Below are 20,675 nucleotides of genomic sequence, written 5' to 3'. Positions count from 1 at the left end.
TTCCCAACAGAGGTGGTTCTATGGCATCATGTCTGTGGAAGTTTTAGCTGCTTAGAAAAAGGATCCTTCCAGATTAATGAGATTGCTTTATTCCTTCCCCCAGACAGATTTAGGGGTCCAGTCTTCTCTGGGTACTAATGGTGCAATGGTGGGAGCATGAAAACCTATATTTCTCCATAAATGTTCTTCCAGACTGCATCCTACCCTTTGAGGAATGACATGTGGTAGACCATACTCGATCTCCTTCCATCAAGGAGGGGGTGTGCTCCAGGTTGCCTCTTGTTATCTGCAATAAAGCTTGTAGGATTCTTTGGCCCAATCAACTCTTCCAGAAATATTAGATGCCTGAAGCTCTTCAAGGAGCTCATCTGCAGTTCAAATGGAGGATGTCAGGAGAGTGGTAGGGGAAAAAATCATGATACCCATAACTGGTTACAAAAAAGGTGTTTACTGGCTGTAATAATGAATACAATTATTTTAAACAAATTGAACAATGTGGGAGAAATTAACTGAGTGGACTTGCTGGTGATTTACATAACAATGAAGGTATTATTCCATGGCTGCATTAACCTCTGAGTCTTCTGCAGAGGTGCACCTCTCCCCTGTAGGTCCAGGTTGTTCCATGCCTCCTGACAGAGGTGGTTCCATGGCATCATCTGTCTCAAGGAATTCTAGCTCCTTGGAGGAAAATCATCATAGCAAGGATAGGACCCGCATGTGAAAATTCCCTATGTATTTGGGACACAGCAATACACATATGGAAGCACGTTCTCACAGGGATAAGGCCAATCCTGAGTTAAAATCCATTACAGAGAGGTAGAAGAACATCATAATCATGGCAACAACTGAGTGTAGTCAAGAGCATTCAGTAATGCCAGAATGTTAACTCATTACAGGGAGCACATGGCTCCCTTCATACAACAGTTACACTGGCTACTGGTCTGTTTCTGGGCAGAATTTTAGGTGTCAGTTATGACTGATAGAGCCCTTTATATCTTGGGAGAAGAGATAACCCTGAAAAATCATCTTCTCTCACCTTAGCTGAAAAATCCTCAGAAGAGGCCCCTCTTTTGAGACTGCTGCTTTCAGAAGCATGTTGAGTGGTTATGTGGAGGAGAGCTTCCCTGGTGGTTGTTCCCCTGCTGACAGAGGCGGGATTGACTCCCATTCTGCAGACCTTCTGCCAGCAAGAAAGATCTCTTTATTAAGCAGACCTTTGGCAGGTAAGAAAGTCTGTTGGTTTGGTCTGTTATTCCTGCATTTTAATTGTGTTTTGATACATTAGTTTTATTGTTTTGATCAGGTTTTATTTATAATTGTAAGCTGCAAGTGTCACTTTTCCTGGAATAAAGGTAGCACAAAATAATAACAATAATAATAATAATAATAATAATAATAATAATAAGATGATGATGATGATGGTGGTGGTGATGGCGATTCATAATGATTTTGCCCAGCTCTTAAAAGGATTGAATTAGCCTTGACATATACCATACCCAAAGGATGCTGTGGTTTTTGGTCCCTGTCTATTGTGAATCACACATAATATCTGTCCTGCTGATAGGAAAATCTCCGAGTGTAGTAGTTTAGCTTTGGTACTGAATGTACCATCGAATTTATATGCATTGCTTTTCCACAGATGAAGTTAGTTCAGTGAAGTGGATTTTGAGGTTTGGTCTTAAACAGTAAAGATAAATGGTGCCTTTCAGTTGATGGCCAACTCCCAAAAGATCTCTATCTGCATGTTGTATAACTATTTTTAGGAGAACAATGAATCACCACTGGAAGGGTACTGGTAAGATGCCGAAACAGCCCTTCTAAGTAGGTGAACTACACAACAATCTCTGTTAAGTAATTTGGTTATTTTTGGAAGAAATGAACCATATGAGCAGCAGGTGCATATGCTAATACAATTACTTTCTCTTTTAATTAAGCAGCATTTCCCTACAGAGTAATTGCATATGTTGTTTACTCAACTTTTTAAAAAAAGACCATTAAAGTCTTTATAATCTCTGTTCTTCTCAGACTTTCAGCTGCAGATCTCAAATCTCAAGAACATTTTCACCCCAAAAGGCATACGCAGCCAGTGCTGCACCTCGCTCTTTAAAAGCCTTTCCGTCGGTCTCAGAGGAGTCACTATGCTTGTCCTTCTGTTCTTCCAGAGCACTGCTAGAGGCTTGAGAGTGGGAGGAGGAGAAGGAGAAGGAGGGAGAGTGCAGATGCCAGAGAAGCTGCAACTTCCTAAGCTGGACAAAGGGCAAAGCCATATAGCTTCTGCATAGCCTGAAGTGTCTGAGCCTTCCTAATCTTGGAAGCTAAGCAGGATTGGGCCTGGTTGAAACCTGGATGGGTGATTTAAAATGTTGTGAATGTTAGAGCATTGGGTACAGACAGTATAGAAAAGTCATGTATTAATAATAGTCATAATTGTGGCTTTTTACTCACCTCCTTGCATATTTCACAATTTCCCCCCTTCCCTTATCCCCCCGCCCCTCATTTGCACTGGTTCCAGCTGGGGCTGAAATAACTACAGCCAGCTCCAGGACCTCTCCAGGATCCGGCAGTGGTGGAGGGAAGCATCCTGAACAACGCAAGATGCGAGGTTGCAGGCTGGGAGAATTGCCCCAAATTGAACTAAAAACATTTTTTTCTTGAGATTTCTTAAGTTAACTTATTTCAGGATTCAAATCCACGTTCTTTGTCATGTTGATGGAGCTTTAAAAAGAAATCCAGCAATTTCAAGCAATATATTGAAATTTCAAAGTTGGAACTATATAATGATTCCTTTCCAAAAGAACAGGCTCATAAATCAACAGAATTATGTGCTCAATTTCTTTGTCCTGTGAAATCCAAGAGCACGGGAGATATATCTTTCATTAATTATTTCTTCATCTCATCTTTCCCATTGCTTCTGTCCTGTGTTCCCTTAGGATATTGATCAGATGTGTAGACTTCTGTATTTTCCTATTACTCCAGCCTGACGTGGTTGAGACATTTGTTGTTTTTGTTGTGAGGTTTGAACTTTGATTTGACATTTGCTAACATTTTTAGCTCTACCCGATGTGGATATATAGAAGAATGCACTGTGTCTCTTTTGAAGACTGTCTGACAAGAAAGTTCTCTAGACATTGGGTTGGATTAACTTCTTCATTCCTGAAATAGTTTTCCTAACAGCCTGGTCTTTCTTATCTCTCTGCTTCCTGGTTCTTTTAACCTCCTGTAACCTCCTACAGACACTGCTGGAAAATGTAGTCTCTTGTTGCTTCCATAATCCAAAAAGAGAGGTGCATTTAGATAATTATGTGCATATACGCACAACCAAAAGTGACTGAGCATTGGATGGTGCAAGATTCTGTGGGAATCTTGTCTGAGTCTAACATCCACTGCTATGCAGAGAGACTGACCATGGACTATAGAAAAAGGATCTATGTATTTTCACTGGTACTGCATTCACATGCACCTAAAATAATAACTTATGTGGATTCTCCCCCACCCCTGTACATACACACACAGAGAAAAGCGACAGAGAGAGTAATGGCTAAAGTAAAGCAAAATCCTACACTAATGCATTACTACAATGTTCTCAGCACTTTTCCCCATGTTACCTGGCAATGTATGCATTTAGGGGGAAAAACTGTATGAAACTAACCTCCCAGAGCTCACCTCTCAAATCCTCCCAGGCCCTTGTAAATATGACTGCAGCCTAAATATAATTTGTAACTTTGACAAACCATAAAGGAAAATGAGTCTGATAGTTTGCAACACCCATATCCCCCCTAAGTAAAGGGGGGTGAAGCATGTCAAATCTTCTACCTTCTGCCAAGAAATATACTCTGCATAGTTGTCTTTTCCTTCTTGTGATTTATTTCTCTTTAGAAAAGTAATACAGTCATTCAAAACCGTTTCAAAGAAAAAGCACTTCTCTCTCTGAGGGGCCTGGAAGAGTAGTGCTGTGAAGGCTAGATGGGAGAGAGAGGCCATGTCTCCCAGGCTAATCCAACTGGTGAGTCACTGGGATGAACTGATTAAAGGGAGAGAGAGGGAAATGCAGCTCATTTTTCTAAGATCTAGCAACCAACATCACCACTGGTTTTTTCACTGTGCTTTCGAAGTAGGGCTTGGCTGTGGAGAGAAGAGATGAGCTAAGTGCTAAGCTGTGGAAAGAGAGGGGAGAACAGGATTTGAGGAAGAGTGGAGAGGCTGAGTCTTGCTGGGCTTCTGAATTTATTGCTCTATAATATTCATCAGCCGTGTTGGAAACATCAAGGAACCACTTAATTGCTGCTGCCCACATGCCTCTTACATTCATCCCTTTTGTTTGGCACTTTATAGTAGCAATAGTAAAAACCTTTGTTTGCATAAGACACTGTATATTTCATGCAAGGATTTCTGGCAGCCATGTAGAAAGTCAGGGCAAAGGATTTTAGCTTAGTTTTCATTCCGCCAAGCTAGCTTTCCATAATCAGGGATATTTTACAGTGAAGAGCACTTTCAGACAGGGGTTCCTGTTGGGCAGATGGATTTTCTGTTGTCCCACAGTATGGAGTGGGGGTACAGCCTCAAATTCATGCCATTGCACAGTGTTCCTCTCCCCAGGTTTAGACTTTTATAGTAGTACGCCACCCATCCATATCCAGTCATGTGATACTGACATCAAGTATTCATGCAGTTTGCCCTGGACAAAAACTGTCAGTTTCTTTGTAACTCATTAAATTTGCATAAAAGACAATTTAGAATGAGGCTGCAGGAATTTAAGATGTATATTTGAGAATGAATTGTACATTTAAAGTATATTTTAAATTATATGTTTGCCCTAGTATTCAATATACACTAATTAAGCAAGCTGGGGAAATCCTGGGGTTAGAGTTGCTTTGTATCATTTCCAAATTTGTCTATGCTCTAGGAAATTCTGCTTTGAAGAGAAAAGGGAATCATTCATAGACAATCCATGATTTCCATTTCTTGTGTTTGTGTTTAATTGCCAAGAAAGATAGAAGTTCTTTCTGGAGTTACTTTTTTTCTGATTACAAATGTATGCATGTTCACTGGGCCAAACCTTCTAAAAGGAGGTGTCACACGGAGGTGGGTAGAGACCTGTTTTCCCCTGTGGAGGAGGGCAGAACATGTTCCAACAGAGCCAAGCTCAGGGAACCAATGTTCAGTTTGGATGCCAGGAAGTACTTCCGGACAGTTAGGACCCCGAGGGTGTGGAATGGGCTTCCACAGGAGGTGGTTAAGGCCCCATCAGTGAGGGTGTTCAAGGACAGGCTAGACATGCACATGGTACGTATGTCATGAACAGAGCAAGCCGGAGTCAGGGGTCAGACTAGATGACTCAGGGACCCCCTTCTGATTCTCTCTGTTTCTATGTTTCTAAAATATGCTGCAGGGTAAAACAAGCCTAGCTTCTATTTATTATTGGCAAAGCTACTGCAGGTTGCTATATTAATGTCAAGTCACTGAAAAGTCTTAATGCTGGGCTGCCGGACCTGACTGCATGAGTGACACCCCTTACGCATGCACTGTACAAAAGAATATTAAGGGCTAAATTTTTCTTAGAAAGTAGAAACACTAGATAAAGAAGGACCTGAACAAAAGGACTCAAGGCCCTAAGTCTAAGCACTAGGATTGTCAGCACATTGCCTTTTATTTTAGAAGTTTTAATTCCTTATGGAATATTAAAATTTGTTAACAGGTTTTAAGGTATACTTGGATTTTTATTTAATTTAGTGACTGATATTTTTATTTGTACTCTATTCCAAATCAAGAAAAATGGCATTCAAGGCTGCTTCCCCCATTGTGTTGATGATTAATACTTTCCGATGTGACTCAATTCACAATTTGAAAGAAAACAGTGCACTTGTTTCAAGTTGCACTGCTTCTGTGAAAGTTCTTGCATGTTGCATTAAAAGAGCTTGAAATGCTAAAATCATATGACATGAAAAAATGCACAGCAATTACTTGACACATTTTTCCTGAGTTGATAATGAACAAGCATGATTTTCTTTAAGATATTTGCCCATTTCTAGGTGGTTTCATCTAGTGATTAACAAAAATGGTATCTCACCAATAAGCTTTCACATTTATTTATACTGATTATACTTGCCTACATGCTGATATCTTCACAGATTGATATGGAATAGAATTCCAATTTGTTTGTCATTCTGCTGAACTCATGACTTTCTGTTATAAATGCTAGTTCTGGCAGTTGAGGCTGTAGCCCAAAAAGATGGTACAAAACTATTGGCTTGATTTATTTTTCTTTCTCACTTACTCCTGCATTTAATTACTGCTGTTTACCTCTTGCTTTAAATTTATCTTCCAAATGTCTGTATTTTATTTATGTGCAGTTCAAAATAATTTTGGATTTGTCCTTCCTTGCTTAAAGTCTATAGGTTGAAAAATGATAATCAGCCAAGAAGCAGGAAAAACTGAAAATAAAGGCAACTTCTAAAAGTGAGCCTTTTCAACTTATTTTTTTGCTAGAAGTAGTTCTTTAGTGAGATCTACTTTAAGTGAGTTTGCATATTGGGGATTGATGAGAAATTTGTGTTGCTTTTTTGCATTTCAGTGCAACTATATGCAAATCCTTCCTAGCCTAAACACAAACAGGAATATGCTTTCCTATCAAATTCCGTACAATGCCACACATTTTTTTTGTGTAGAATTTAAAAACAACATGCAATCTAATTTAGAACAGAACAGACCAAACAAAGTACTGGAACATGGTGAACCTGAGCAAAATAAAGTTAGACAAATTCACAGTTCCTAGAGCAGACACCTGCCTCTGTCCAAAGATTTCTTGCTGGTGTACAGCCAAGTAAGCAATGGAAAGGCTTTGGATCATGTGTTGCACCCACTGCAGCCAATTAATTAATCAATTAATTAATTGGTCAATTAATCTGTCCCCAGGGCAACGATTTTGCACTTCTGTTTGCCACTGCTGAACTTCAGTGGCAAATTCTGCTGTGCAGCACTGGTGGGGAGACAGAGAGGTGGACTTCAGCAGATTGAGGGGGCAACATAGCTCCCCCAAACATGGGCATTGTCTACCTCACGACTGTTGTTTGGTCGCTAAGTCAAGTCCAACCGTTCACCTCAGGATTACCATATCCTTTATCAGCACTGATTTTCCCATTCATTTCTATGGCAGAGGACTCCAAAGGAGCTTATTGAGCTTAAGTGACTCAGGATGTCAGCTCAGAAAAGACCTGAATGGCAAAGCATCGTGCATATGTTATGACACTGGAAATCACAGCTTGATTTTAAGCATGTTTGCATATAGAAGAGAAACTATATTACATGGTACCTCAGCTCATGAATGCCTCATTCGATGACCAAATCGGGTTGCGAACAGAAATTTCAGAAAAAAAATTCCTCAGGTTGCAACTCCGATCGTGATGATCACGATCATGCCCGTCTTCCCTGTGATCGTGGGTACACTGGGAGCAATCGCAGGCATGCTCTGGGTGGTGGGGAGACGGCCAAGATTATGGTTGCATTTGTGCAGGGAAGATGGTCGCAATTACGGTCGTGCTCGGGGGGTGGAGAGAGATGGACGCAATTGTGCCCATCTTCCCTGCATGAGCACACCTGTGATCGCACCCATCTCCTCCCATGATCGCACCCGCAGTCGCACCCATCTCCCCCTGAGTGCACCCGCGATCATGCCCCTCTCCCCCCCCCACATGATCATGCTTTCTTCCCTGTGATTAAAAATATATATTTACAGAACAGATTAACCTTATTTACATTGAACCTTATGGGGAAATTTGACTTAGCTCACGACCAGTTTGGGTCATGACCAGAGTCCTGGAACAGATTAAGTTCGTGAGCTGAGGTACCACTGTAGTTCCCATATGTTAATGAAGAGAAGTAACAATGCCAGGTTCTTTAGCTTGGAAAACCTGGGCTGACATTGTGAAGAAAAGTAATATGGCCCACTAACCTCCTGTGCATCAGCTTTTCAAAGCTGCTTTCAGCACCTAATTGCCTGAGCACTTAGATCTGACCTCTGCACATGATGCTCGAGGGCACATTTCCCCATCGGTTAAGAAGACCTTTGTTGCCTCTGAAGGGAAACTTGGAGCTGATTACGTTGCTTCAGACATGGATTGAAAAGGCCTCCTTGTGCTTTATATTGGGGAAACTAAGGGAAAAGAACTTGTGAGAGGGAAGAAGCAGCATCACAATTTGAAACCCTCCCAGGGAAAATTGAGGACCAAGATAGATCAGGAGATTTCCAGGCATCCTGGAGCAGGTATGAAGTGAAAGCTTTCTAGGAAAGGAATAGTTTGAAGGAAACTGTATTTTGTGATAGACACACTGTACACAAGGGAAAAGGAAACTGAAATGGCATTTTCTGTGAGCATGTAACAGGCTAGATAGTCATCGTAAGAGCCATTCAAGTACAAGAATGTTCATGGCCATGAAACTTGGCATCAGGAACTAGTTTCCCCTCCAGTCTTTGGTAAAAACTCTTTATTTTCAAATTACATGTAGCAAACAAGTTAGAAAACATCTCTGGGCATACACAGAGTGGTTTGTCAAACCCAAACTAGAAATTATTTCCGGGGACTCTCCTTTTAAGTAAACCTGGGCCCGACCCCTCTTGGAGACCCTTCTGGAGATGGGCAAACCTCCTAGCTGTACTCAGCACCTCTAGCTGGCTAGTCCTTCTCTCCTGACCACGTCTCATGGGGCCAAGTTGCACAGCAGGCTCCTCTGCCTCCTCTCCCATTTCCCCTCCTGGCACGTGCAGAGGCTGACCCTGCTCTGCCATCTCCATGTCTGAAGTCATCATTTCCCAAGCCTTCTCTTCCCCAGTTAAGAGTCTGTGTCACCCTGGCCCCGAAATGCATGCCTGGCACAGCAGCCTCTTGGGCTCCCGACACTTGGCTTCATAAAATCATGGGAAAATTAGTACTGTTTGATACCACAAGGACTCTCCAAACATAGTTGAACCACTCATGTCATGCACAATTGCTGTTTATTTATTTATTTATTTAGAAAATTTCTATGCCGCCCCATTTGCCGAAGCCTCGGGGCGGCTCACAAAGATATCAATTAAAATATAATACAATAAAATATAAAACAAGTTAACAATATAAAATAAAATAAGTCACCCTGGCCGAAGAATAAAATAAATAAATAGTATTAGCAGTTAAAATTACGTTTGAATAAAAAGGTCTTCGCCTGGCGCCGAAAAACAAATAACGACGGCGCCAGGCGGACCTCTCTGGGGAGCTCATTCCATAGATTGGGTGCCACCACAGAGAAAGCCCTCCTCCAAGTACCTACCCTCCTAATTTCCTTCACGGAGGGTTCCCGGAGAAGGGCCTCTCCCGCAGATCTCAAGGGGCGGGCGGGCATATATGGACATAAGTGCTCCTTCAGGTAGCCAGGACCCAAGCCATTTAGGGCCTTATAGGTCATCACCAACAACTTGAATTGGGCCTGGACTTCAATGGGAAGCCAGTGAAGCTGACGGAGGACTGGAGTCATGTGAACAGAATGCCTAGTCCCCGTCAGCAGCCTGGCAGCTCTATTTTGAACCAGTTGAAGTATCCGGACCGTCTTCAAGGGTAGCCCCACATACAGCGCGTTACAGAAGTCAAGGTGGGAAGTCACCAATGCGTGTGTCACTGTCACCAGGCAGTCGTACTCCAGGTAGGGGTACAGCTGATGGATCAGCCGAAGCTGAAGGAAAGCGCTCCTCGCCACTGCTGTCACCTGAGCTTCCAATGAAAGCTCTGGGTCGAGGAGCATCCCAAGCTGTGGACCTTGTCCCTAAGAGGGAGTGCAACCCCATTCAGAACTAGGTTCAATTCACCTTCTCCGAAGCCCGATCTGCCAACCAACAGGACCTCCGTCTTGTCTGGATTGAGCTTCAGTTTATTGGCCCTCATCCAGTCCATTACCTCGGCCAGGCACCGGTTCAGCACAGCCACTGCCTTACCTGGATTGGTGGAAAATGAGAGATAGAGCTGGGTATCATCAGTGTACTGATGATTCTGCAGCCCACACCTCCTGACGACCTATCCCAGCGGTTTCATGTAGATGTTAAACAGCAAAGGGGACAAAATGGACCCCTGCGGTACTCCATGGCATAGCTGCCATGGCGCAGAGTCATAGTCCCCCAGCACCACCTTCTGAAATCGGTCATTGAGATAGGAGCGGAACCACTGCAAAGCAGTGCCTCCGACCCCCAATCCCGCTAGCCTATCCAGAAGGATACCATGGTCGATGGTATCGAAAGCCACTGAGAGGTCCAGAAGAACCAACAGGGATGCACTCCCCCTGTCCTTCTCTCTGCACAGGTCATCGTACAGGGTGACCAAGGCAGATTCAGTACTGTACCCAGGTCTGAAGCTGGACTGAAATGGGTCCAGATAATCAGTTTCATCCAAGAGAGCTTGGAGTTGTCCCGCCACCACCCGCTCCAACACCTTGCCCAGAAACGGGATGTTGGCCACTGGTCTATAATTAGTGGCCATCTCTGGATCCAGTGACGTTTTCTTCAGGACCAGTCAGACTACCGCCTCCTTTAAAGGAGCAGGTACCCAACCCTCCCTCAGAGAAGCGTTAACCACTTCCAAGATCCATATCCCAATCCTGTGCTTGGAGTTATTTATTAACCAAGACGGGCAAGGGCCCAATAGGCAAATGGTGGGACATACTCGTCCAAGCACCTTGGCCACATCACCTAGGCTGCAATAACTGAAATTCATCCATTAATTTTGGACCAGACGGCAGCATTGGTGTCTCCCCAGAAACCTCTGAGTCACTAGTAGAGTCTAGCTCATGATGAATCTGAGCGATTTTCTCCCTGAAATGCTTGGCAAAGTCGTCACAGTGGGCCTTCGAGGGTAGAACAAGATCTTTCTTAGGACCTGGACAAACCAGGCCTTGCACCACTCGAAAAAGCTCCACCGGATGGCATTTTGAGGAGGCAATGGAAAAGAAAAAGAATGTCTTTTTCTCCACCCTCACCACCACAGCATAAGCCCGATAATGGGTTCTCAAGTGTGTTCAGTCAGATTCATCCCATGATCTCCTCCACCTACGCTCTAGCTGTCTCCCAGCCTGCTTCATCGCCCGCAGTTAAGGTGTATACCAGGGGGAAGAGTGGGCTTTGCCCGGTGGGAGAGGATGCTTAGGAGTGATCGTGTCAACAGCCCTGGTCATCTCCCCGTTCACAGTTCGACCAGAGCCTCAACAGGAGCACCGATCTTGCTGAACCAGATACCTGGGCGGGCACATTTGAGAGAGGGCGACATCCCCTCTCTCCCGCCCAGGTCTCCGTTATGCAAGCCAGGTCGGTCCCCTCATCCACAATCAAGTCATGGATGAGGGAAGATTTATTGTGGACCGACCTGGCATTGAGCAGCAGCACCGTCAGGCCCGAGGGGTGGTTGACAAGACTACCTGGAACCCTTTGGCTGGGGGCAAAACCAGAAGGAGGGACAGGTGTGAGCCATCTGTCCCTCCTTCTTCTACGCGGACACGTTAAACCCCCACCGCTGTAACGTCCATTGCCCATGACCTCCCCAATGGCGGCACCCACGCACTCCCCAGAAAACACAAATGTCGACAAGGCCAGGGACGACTCCATAAAAACAAATTAAAAACAAATTAAAATACAATAAAATTATAAAAACAATCTAAGCTCCCCATTTCCCTCGGCGGTGCGCCCCAGTACGGCGGCAGCGGCAGCGACAGCGACGGCACAGCGCGGTAGGTGGTCCGAACTGCGGAGCGCGGCAGATGTTCGGGGGGGAGAGGGAACTCCAAGCCCATCCAGCCCCAGGCCACGTCCAGCGGGTTCAGCCGGCACCTGCCCACGCACCCCGCCCCAATCTGGCATTGCTCTCACTGGCACTGTCAGGGAGGGAGCAGGGAGGGGCGCAGAAACCCGTCCGGTGACAAGATGGTGGTGCCCTCCTCCGCGTCGTCGTCGGCGGGCCTGGTGGGCCCCTGGCATCCTCCGTGCCCGGGGTACCCAGCGATGGCTGCAGGAGCAGCGTCAGCTGGCCCCCGGCTCGGCAGTGCGCCCCAGTCCGGCAGCAGCGGCAGCAGCGGCAGCGACGGCAACAGCGCAGTGCGGCGCAGCAGGAGGTCCAATTAAAACATGGCCCCTGGCCAGCCCAGCCCCCCACTCGGCCCCCGAACGGCTCCCAAACAGAGCGGTATCTCTCACTTTGATAAATTCAGGGGATACATATTGGCGTGCCACGCACAAAAAACCCCACATACAACATTTTTGAAGATCAAGTGTTGTTTTTTTAAAACAATACAGTACCTCATAATATTTTGTGTAATTCAGTTTCCCATGTTGAATGTGCAGCTTTTAATGTTTCATATGCCAGATAAGGGCTGCATCTCATATCTTGATTTGCTGCTATGCGTGCTGCTATCCTCTCCAGCTGAGGTATCAATGGACGTGAGCATCTCCAATGTTGGCAGTCTGCAGATCGGTGAAGATTTGATGTTCTCTAGTCAAAAACGTACTGGCTCACCTTTATGACATGCTCCACTACTCTGGAAAATGCAAAAATTAAGACTGCCTGAAACTGAAATCTTTCAGTGAGGTTTCTCCTCCTGACTTGGTTTGGTTTCTTAACTAAAATAAAGCAGCAACTTGTATCCCTGTTTTCCACAGAGCTATTTTAAAATGGATGGCAATGAAAACAAGATACACTGTCTGTGTTCAGTGTGCTTTATATTTGAATTTATTTTTTCTCTGAATATGTGCCGGGGGCTCACAAGTTCTTCCCTTCCCCACAACAAATGATTGAATTGTGGAACCATTTTTCACAAAGTACTAGTCATCACACAGAATCATTTGTGTAATCCAATACAGTGTGTGATTGTGAAAGTCCCTCTCTATTCAATGGGCTTTACTTCTAGGTATATGTCACAAGATAACAACCTTGATATTCTTCTGGGCTTGATGGAGGGACTGTAGCTGAGTAGCATGTGCTTTGCATGCTAAGAAAGAATCTTGAAACTCTGGATGCTTGACGTTACTGGACCCAGTGCTCTTCAACATTGTTATTAATGATTTGGATAAGGAAGTGCAGGGAACAATTGTCAAATCTGCAGATCACACAAACTGGGTGGGATCTAATACCCTGGAAATCGGAAAGAAAATTCAGTGTGATCTTGAAAGGTTGGAGTGCTGGGCTGAAAAGAACAGAATGAAATTCAATAGGGACAAATGCCAAGTTCTGCACCTAGAAAAAAGAAACCATGTTTAACATTACAGGATGGGAAATACTTGGCTCAGCAATGGTGTAGGTGAGAAGAATCTTGGGAATGTTGTAAATCACAAGCCCAGTATGAGCCAACAATGTGATGTGGCTGCATAAAGGACAAATGCTATTTTAGGCTGCATTAATAGAAGAATCATTTCCAGATCATGTGTTGTACCAGTTCCCTATACTCAGCACTTAGTCAGACCTCTTCTGGATTACTGTGTCCACTTCTGGACACCACAGTTTAAGAAAGATGCAGAAAAGCTGGAAAGAGTTCAGAGGAGGGCAACAAGAATTATCCACGAACTGGAAACTAAGCCCTATGAGAAGAGATTGAAAGAACTTGGCATGTTTAGCCTTGAAAAGAGAAGACTGAGGGGAGATATGATAGCATGCCACATGCGATTGAAAGTTGTCGCAAAAAGGAAGGACAGGATCTGTTCTTGATCATTCCAGATTACAGGACACAGCATAATGGGATCAAGTTACAGGAAGTCCAATTCTGGTCTGATATCAGGAAAAATAGCACTGTCTGTTAGAGCAATATGACAGTGAAACCCATGACCTAGGGAGGTTGTGGGCTTTCCTATAGTGTAGACATTCAAGAAGCAACTGGACAACCATCTTAGAGATGGTGTAACTTGGAGTCCTGCACTGAGCAGGGGGTTAGACCCAATGGCTCTCTGGCCCCTTCCAACTCTGCCATTCTATGAAAATAAAAACAGACTGTAATTGAAAACTGAAACAAAGTGGTACAAACTTCAAAATGGAGCTTAGAAGAGTCTTGATGAATTCACACATTGCTGACTCTTCCACCACTAGAGCTGGTGCATGTGCTCTTTCTACGAGTACATAAGATAACACCATTAAATATCAAGCAACCTTTTTAGTATGTATGTACAAACATTGTAATATTGATTTTGTGTGTATTTTGTGGATTGTCATATGGCTTTCGTTCTGTTAGCCACTCATTGATCGGATGATATTTTATGCAAATATGCTTGTACACAAATTTGCGAAATCCTCAATATACACTCATTTCCCAATGTATGGAATCCTTGAAAAAATCATTTTCCCACACTTGATCCTATGGGAGAAAAGCACATTTTTTAAAAATCCTGTAATTTTCTATGATTAAATGTGCATGGAAATTAAATATGAGGAACGGTCTGAAGTTCTGTAAAATTTGTGTGATTTGTACAATGCTGGTATGCCATGGCAGAAGTTTGACCTATCTGAGTTCATTGCAAAATCTTTCCTTGAATGTATCTCTTCTTAGGAAAACAAAAACAAAAGAACAAAAACCTAGAGATTAGTCATTGTAGAAATAACTCTTTCTAAACTGTTAGCTATTTGTTTCTTGAAAACATGGCTCCCATTAATCAGTAGCATCTTGGCAAGATGGACACAGGAGCAATTATGTCACGGTGTGGCAAAATGTGAAGGCCAGAAGGCCTGGCAGTCAATAGCGACTAGTCTCTGAAGCAACCGAGCACTGCAGGTCTTGTTGGAAACGGTTTGCTGTGCTGTGATTGGCAAGCGATGCTCTCCCTGCTCATGACCCTGCATGTCTTTCTGGAGCCAACGTCCCAAATATGCAGAACAATACATTTGCACGGACCATCAATCTGCATTCGTGTGGATGTGGGCTATCATTATTACTACTGAATGCACTTTAAATACACTTGAAAGCTCAGTGGAAATCTGCTAAGTTACACTGGTGCAATGCCAGATTGAAAATCTAAATCCAAGCTGGACTGAATCACAGTATGTTTTCTTGCAGACGTTTGGGCCAAAATGATTCATCCTGCTTTGCTGTTCCTTACACGTGCTCTGTACTTCACCACCACTTTTCATCTATCACTGGAAGTTGCCTCTAATGGTAGAGATGGACCTGATGAGTTTGAGGGAGCCAAGATATTCTCTCTCTCTCCCTCTCTCTCTCTCTCTCTCTCTCTCTCTCTCTCTCTCTCTCTCTCTCTTTCTTAACACCATCCCTTCATCTCTAGCATAGGGATAATAACAAGGCTGTTAGAAAAAAGCATAATGTATGACATATGCAAAAATTCTAATATCATTATATCATCAACTATGTTATATACAGTTTATTTTTTAAAAACTCCCTCTACACCTTTCAAAAATTTGTGGATTAAAAGAAAAACTGAAAGAGGAAAGGAAAAGTACTTTGTACCTTCTTCTCCCTCCCCTTAACCTTGACCATTTACTTGGTTTCCTCCTGCTTCTCGGACTGTGCCATCAGTTATCACTGTCCTAATTGGGGAAACAATATTTTCATCATGTTCTCTTGTCGATGCTCATGCATATTTGATATCAGGTTTCCCAATTTTTGATCACATTATTAGAATGAAAATTTTATCAGCTTCAATTTCACCTTCAGGACACTGGGTATTTGGAGTAAACAGCCCAAATCAATTTAATTTGTGAAAGGATCCAAATCCTAATCTATACTGATATTTTTCCAGAAGTGGCAGAAAGAGGAGGAGAAGAAAGAGAGGGAAATAACTCAGTCAGTGTTTATTTCATGGCTCAGCTTGTTAGATTTTTGACAGCAACATTTGTCACTTTATATCATTCTCCCACCCAGTCTCTGGAGCTTTTGCATATATGCCAGAGTTCAATTTTTTTCAAATCCATGCCTTGTAGTGTGGAAACGCAACAAACAAAAGGGTAGATGTGGAAAGCAAATCCAGCTTAAGGATCTCAGTCCAAAGCTACCTAGACATGGTGGTGTATCGCTGAATGGTACCTTTTCCCTAACAGGCTGCCAGCTGAAACCTGGGCTAGTATAAACATTCAAAGCCCTGAATAGCTTGGGGCCAGTTTATCTGAAGGAGCACCTCATCCCACATGTACTTTCCCAGACCATGAGCTCATCTTCAGAGGTTCCTCTCCAAACAAAATAAGGAAGGTAGCTATCAGGAGAAGGGCCTTTTTGGTTGTGGCACCTCAGCTCTGGAATAAGCACTCTGAAGAGGTGTGCCTGGTATGTACTCTATACTCTTTTCAGCACAATGTGAAATCATTCTTTTCCCCAAATATTTTAACAGTTTAACTTTTTAACTTTAGTTTCAATATTGCATTTTATCCTGCAGCATTGCTATGCCTCCATGGTGATACAGTTACAATTACAATGGTTTTGTTTTATGTTTTGTTGTTGTTGTTTGTGTGTTTGCGACTTTTGTTAACCACCTGGAGAGCCTCAGCTATTGGCAGTGAAAAAATGAAATAAACAAACAAATAAATAAATGGAAGAGAAGGATGATGTGCATGTAATAATTAAATGCATGAAACATAAGCCTGTTTGTTTCTGCATTGCCCCACTTGGTATAAAATAGAAGCAAACAAACACTCTCTCTTCATTCACTGTACATATAACATTTTTACCATGACCAGCTATAACAGTTTACATTAAAGCCCTCTTATGTTCATCATTCAAGTACTTCATTTATGTTTATACTTGGGGCTAGAGCTGGAAATGAGCTGACTGAAATTTCAAAATAATTCTGCAGGTTCCTGCCCAAGAGAAATATCTGAGGAATGTCAAGGAAGCATAAAGAATCAGCAAAGACTAGTGAACTGTCATAATTCACATAACCCCAAGTAGTAACCTTACACATGTGCTAAATCAAGAATCAGAATGGGAGCAAAACCTGAACCAATTTCTGATGGTCTCTGCTGATCTCGAGCCAGAACACAACAAGGACAGGGGCTCAAAATCAGGTTACTGGTTTGGAATAAGGGTTCAAGCCACCAGAACACAGCACTCTTGATGTGATATGCTTGCTGCTTCACTGGAATCAGAATGAGCAAGTATGTTGAAACTAATCTGAGAGTTTTTTATTTGGGGTTTGTACAGGTGTCTGAACTGCATCTTCTTCAAGGGCTGGTACTCAGAAGCATTAAGGAGGGATTGTATAGGGCCTTTGTGCCAGAGGATCAATCAATTGGTTGATGACAATATGGAAGAGAACAGCATATACCATACAAAAGGTAAGAGAAGACAGGACAGGACAGGACACGACAGGTGACCTTTGACCTATTTGGTGCCTATCAAATGTATTTTGCCTGCACATTAGTATTCAAACTTTTACCTAAATGTAAAATAAAGTAGGAATATGCCTAAAATAGGGATTAATCTGTGGATGCCAAATTATCACACAAAAGCAGGAAATAGCAAGATTATAGAAAGACAGGGAAAGCAACAAAGGAGTGACTGGGGATGACCCACATAAAAAATATACATTTAGATGGGGAGAACGAGACTTTAAAGCAGGGGTGAAAAACCTCTAGTCTGGAGTCAAATCTCACTGTTTTGGGCTTCTAGACCAGCCTTCGCAAAATGGCCACTCTTCTTCTCTGGCTGCACCTCTTTCCTTTAACCACTGACAGTGGGTAGTCCCCACCCCCACCCCTCCATAAGTGGGTTGAAATAGTTCTCTTGAAGCAAAGTTACTGGCAGTAAGAAATTTAGCAAAAAAAAGTTGCTGGTATTTCTGCCCTTGTTCCATTTGCCTTTAATGCCACCCCATTCAATCCCACATCTCGTAGCTATGCAACCTTCAAAAACTCCAAAATAGATTTTGTCCACCAAGCTGAAAGAGGTCCTGGGTTTTCAGTATACCTACTAAAGGAAGGAAAATGTGAGGGCCAGGAAGTTCTCTCCCCAGTACAAATGGGTATTATAAACATTATGCCTTATGTTTATATTTTCTTATATGGATCAGAAGCAAAGCAAAGGCTCATTCCTGGTCCTTTGGCCAGAATTAAAACCCAGCTGAATTGACTGCTGAACCTGCACCAGAACCAAAACCAAAAATTTTATAGTTTCATTCCCTGCAGCAAGTAAGGATTAAGAATCGAGGAGCTTGTTTTGTTCTGAGCTGCTGTTGCTTGCCTGTTATGACATATGAGATTATGTTCAAAACCGGGATGCTACATTGCCAGGGTCGACTTGTTATTCACAATGACTTTTTCACCTGTGATGCACGCAGAGTTTTGATTATTTGTGTTTAAGTATTCTGCAACTGAGCAAAAAGCTTGTCTTTTTGGGTTAGCTGGGAAATAATTGATCATCCAAGCAGTCAGAGTGTTCTGGAGCAAAGCAGAAATGACTTAACACTGACAAGGTCAATTATCTCTTGATGAATCTTAGAATCCCTACCCTTAATTATGAAGAATAAACTTCATAGAATGTCACAGGATCCCCTCCCCCTCCCCACATTTTGTGGGCAATATCACAATACAATACAAATGATTGGGAAGAACTTAGCAATTAAAATGTGCAGTTCTGGTTGTTATAAAAATAAAAATTAAGGGTCAGATATCTTAGTCACTGTGAAATACCATTTTAGCTCACAGAGGTACAACTGATTCTTTTTCAATAGCTCAACTGAAAATTGAGCTGAGTGTCAGTCTGCACATTATTTTTAATATGTAGGATAAGCTCAGGATTTTGTTAGCTTAGAGTCATGGATTGTCAGCTGTCTTTTGTTCCATCACTCACTGATTGATAGAATCAGAATTTTTTTTGAATGTATGAGAATTTCCTGAATGCAATTTTGCATTTGGAAGTATGCTCATGGGCAAATGTTCATTTCCACAAATCCATAATGACGATGGTGGTGATGACGATGACAATGATGATGGCCCTGAAATCTGGGGAATCCATGTGACTCCAAAAAAAAAAAAAAAAAAGATCTGTGGAAGAATCTGAAGTCTATGAATCTGTTGCAGATTTCTCTGACATCCCTAAATGCAACCACACCTGTGCTTTTTTCTTATTCAGAAGTAAACATAGGTGCAATGTGGATCAGGACCAAAGCACAGGGGAAAGGATATTTACGTCTTCCTTTTCCCAAAAAGTCCTGCCCCAAACTCCCCCATGCAGTGGTTCTGGATGGCAACCCCTTCCCCCACCAAGGCCACTGGAGATTTCCCTCCCTCCCTGCCTGCCTGCCTCCCTCCTTCCTTCTAGCAAGAAGACTGGAAGAACAAAAAGCACTGCTACTGCAGGATGTTACTAAAAGTAAGAAGAGGGAGCCATGGAATACCCAAATTGTCATCTACAAAGTAACTTGCAGAATTCCGAAATTGTCACCCATAGAAATGACAATCTGGGGAATTAGACAGTTGCTTAAGGCTATGGGGTATGGAAAGGTGAGAGCAGGGGGAAAAGAAATTAATTATTATGAGATATATGCAAAGGGAATGCTGATGTTTAAAGGATTATTGTCACTGCAAAAACATTTGTAGTCAGGAGACAATAGTAACAGTGCAGTTCTTTTGTGCTTGCCTGGCTTTTTTCTCCAGTCTCAGCCCATGCCAGGAGGCGAGCCACACTGAAATGAAGTCTGTTGAATGCTTGGGAACACTAGTGGTTTCTTTGCACAAAGCAGTTCTTTGCACAATGGATGTAAAGTATGTACTTCTTTGCATAAAGTCGGTGAAGTTACCATTCTGTGCACAATGTACACAAGGTATGTAAAGCCCGCACATCACGTGTGGCAAAGCAGAACTCTGATTGCATAATGGGTGGGCCAGAATTTAACAGATTCCCACTATCAAACCAGACCCCTTACACATCACTAACGTTGATATTAACAGTTGCCTAAAAAGTTGTAACGATAATTCAAACCTTCTAGGTTTCTCCACTTGGGTTGGACTGGAGCAATCATGGCAGCAAGAAAACCTGATAGACAGAGTGCTAGATACAATCTTCCCTCCAGTAGTTTCCTTTTCTACCACCGTCTTTCAGAGAAGTAAAGATGGGAAACACACAACATCATTGTTTGATACCGTGCACGGCCTCTGGTAATCCAGAGCTGCTATTTTGAGGGTGATACCATCTGCCTGTTGCTCACATTGTATTATCATGATGCACTTTGAGAAATTACATGGTTGAAAAGCAAATTGCTAATATTATAAAATTAGCAACGATTTGCTAAATTCTGTTGTATGTCATTTCAAATTCCATCAAAACCTAAACATGTGTTAAGCTCTTGGAAGTACTGATTGCCACTGAATGATCCTAGAAAATGTCAAAAAATGACCACTGTAGTTGAGAAACATCAGTCTCACACAGTGTCCCTGCCTGATTTTCACTCATTCTCCTGTCTGCTGCTCCACTGCTAGGCATGTGCCCCAAGCCCATTTCATGCTGGCTGTTTGCTTATGCTACTATGGATCAAAATTTATATGCACCAATTACATGATTAATAGTGTTAGAGTGTCCTTTTGTATGTGCTGGTGTCCGAAAACATTGCTTGGTGCAGTGCATAGATTGCAAAGGTGACATGGTTGCGCTGGCACATGGTTAACCAAAAATAATATATTCAGGTGATAAATCAGAATGTCTGAAGACATTTACTGGAATATCAAGATAGCTGACTGGCAAAAGGA

Source organism: Varanus komodoensis, unplaced genomic scaffold (genome assembly GCF_004798865.1).
Source record: "Varanus komodoensis strain SLA01 unplaced genomic scaffold, ASM479886v1 scaffold11, whole genome shotgun sequence".
Taxonomy (NCBI): Eukaryota; Metazoa; Chordata; class Lepidosauria; order Squamata; family Varanidae; genus Varanus; species Varanus komodoensis.
Note: the sequence above shows the minus strand (reverse complement) of the source record.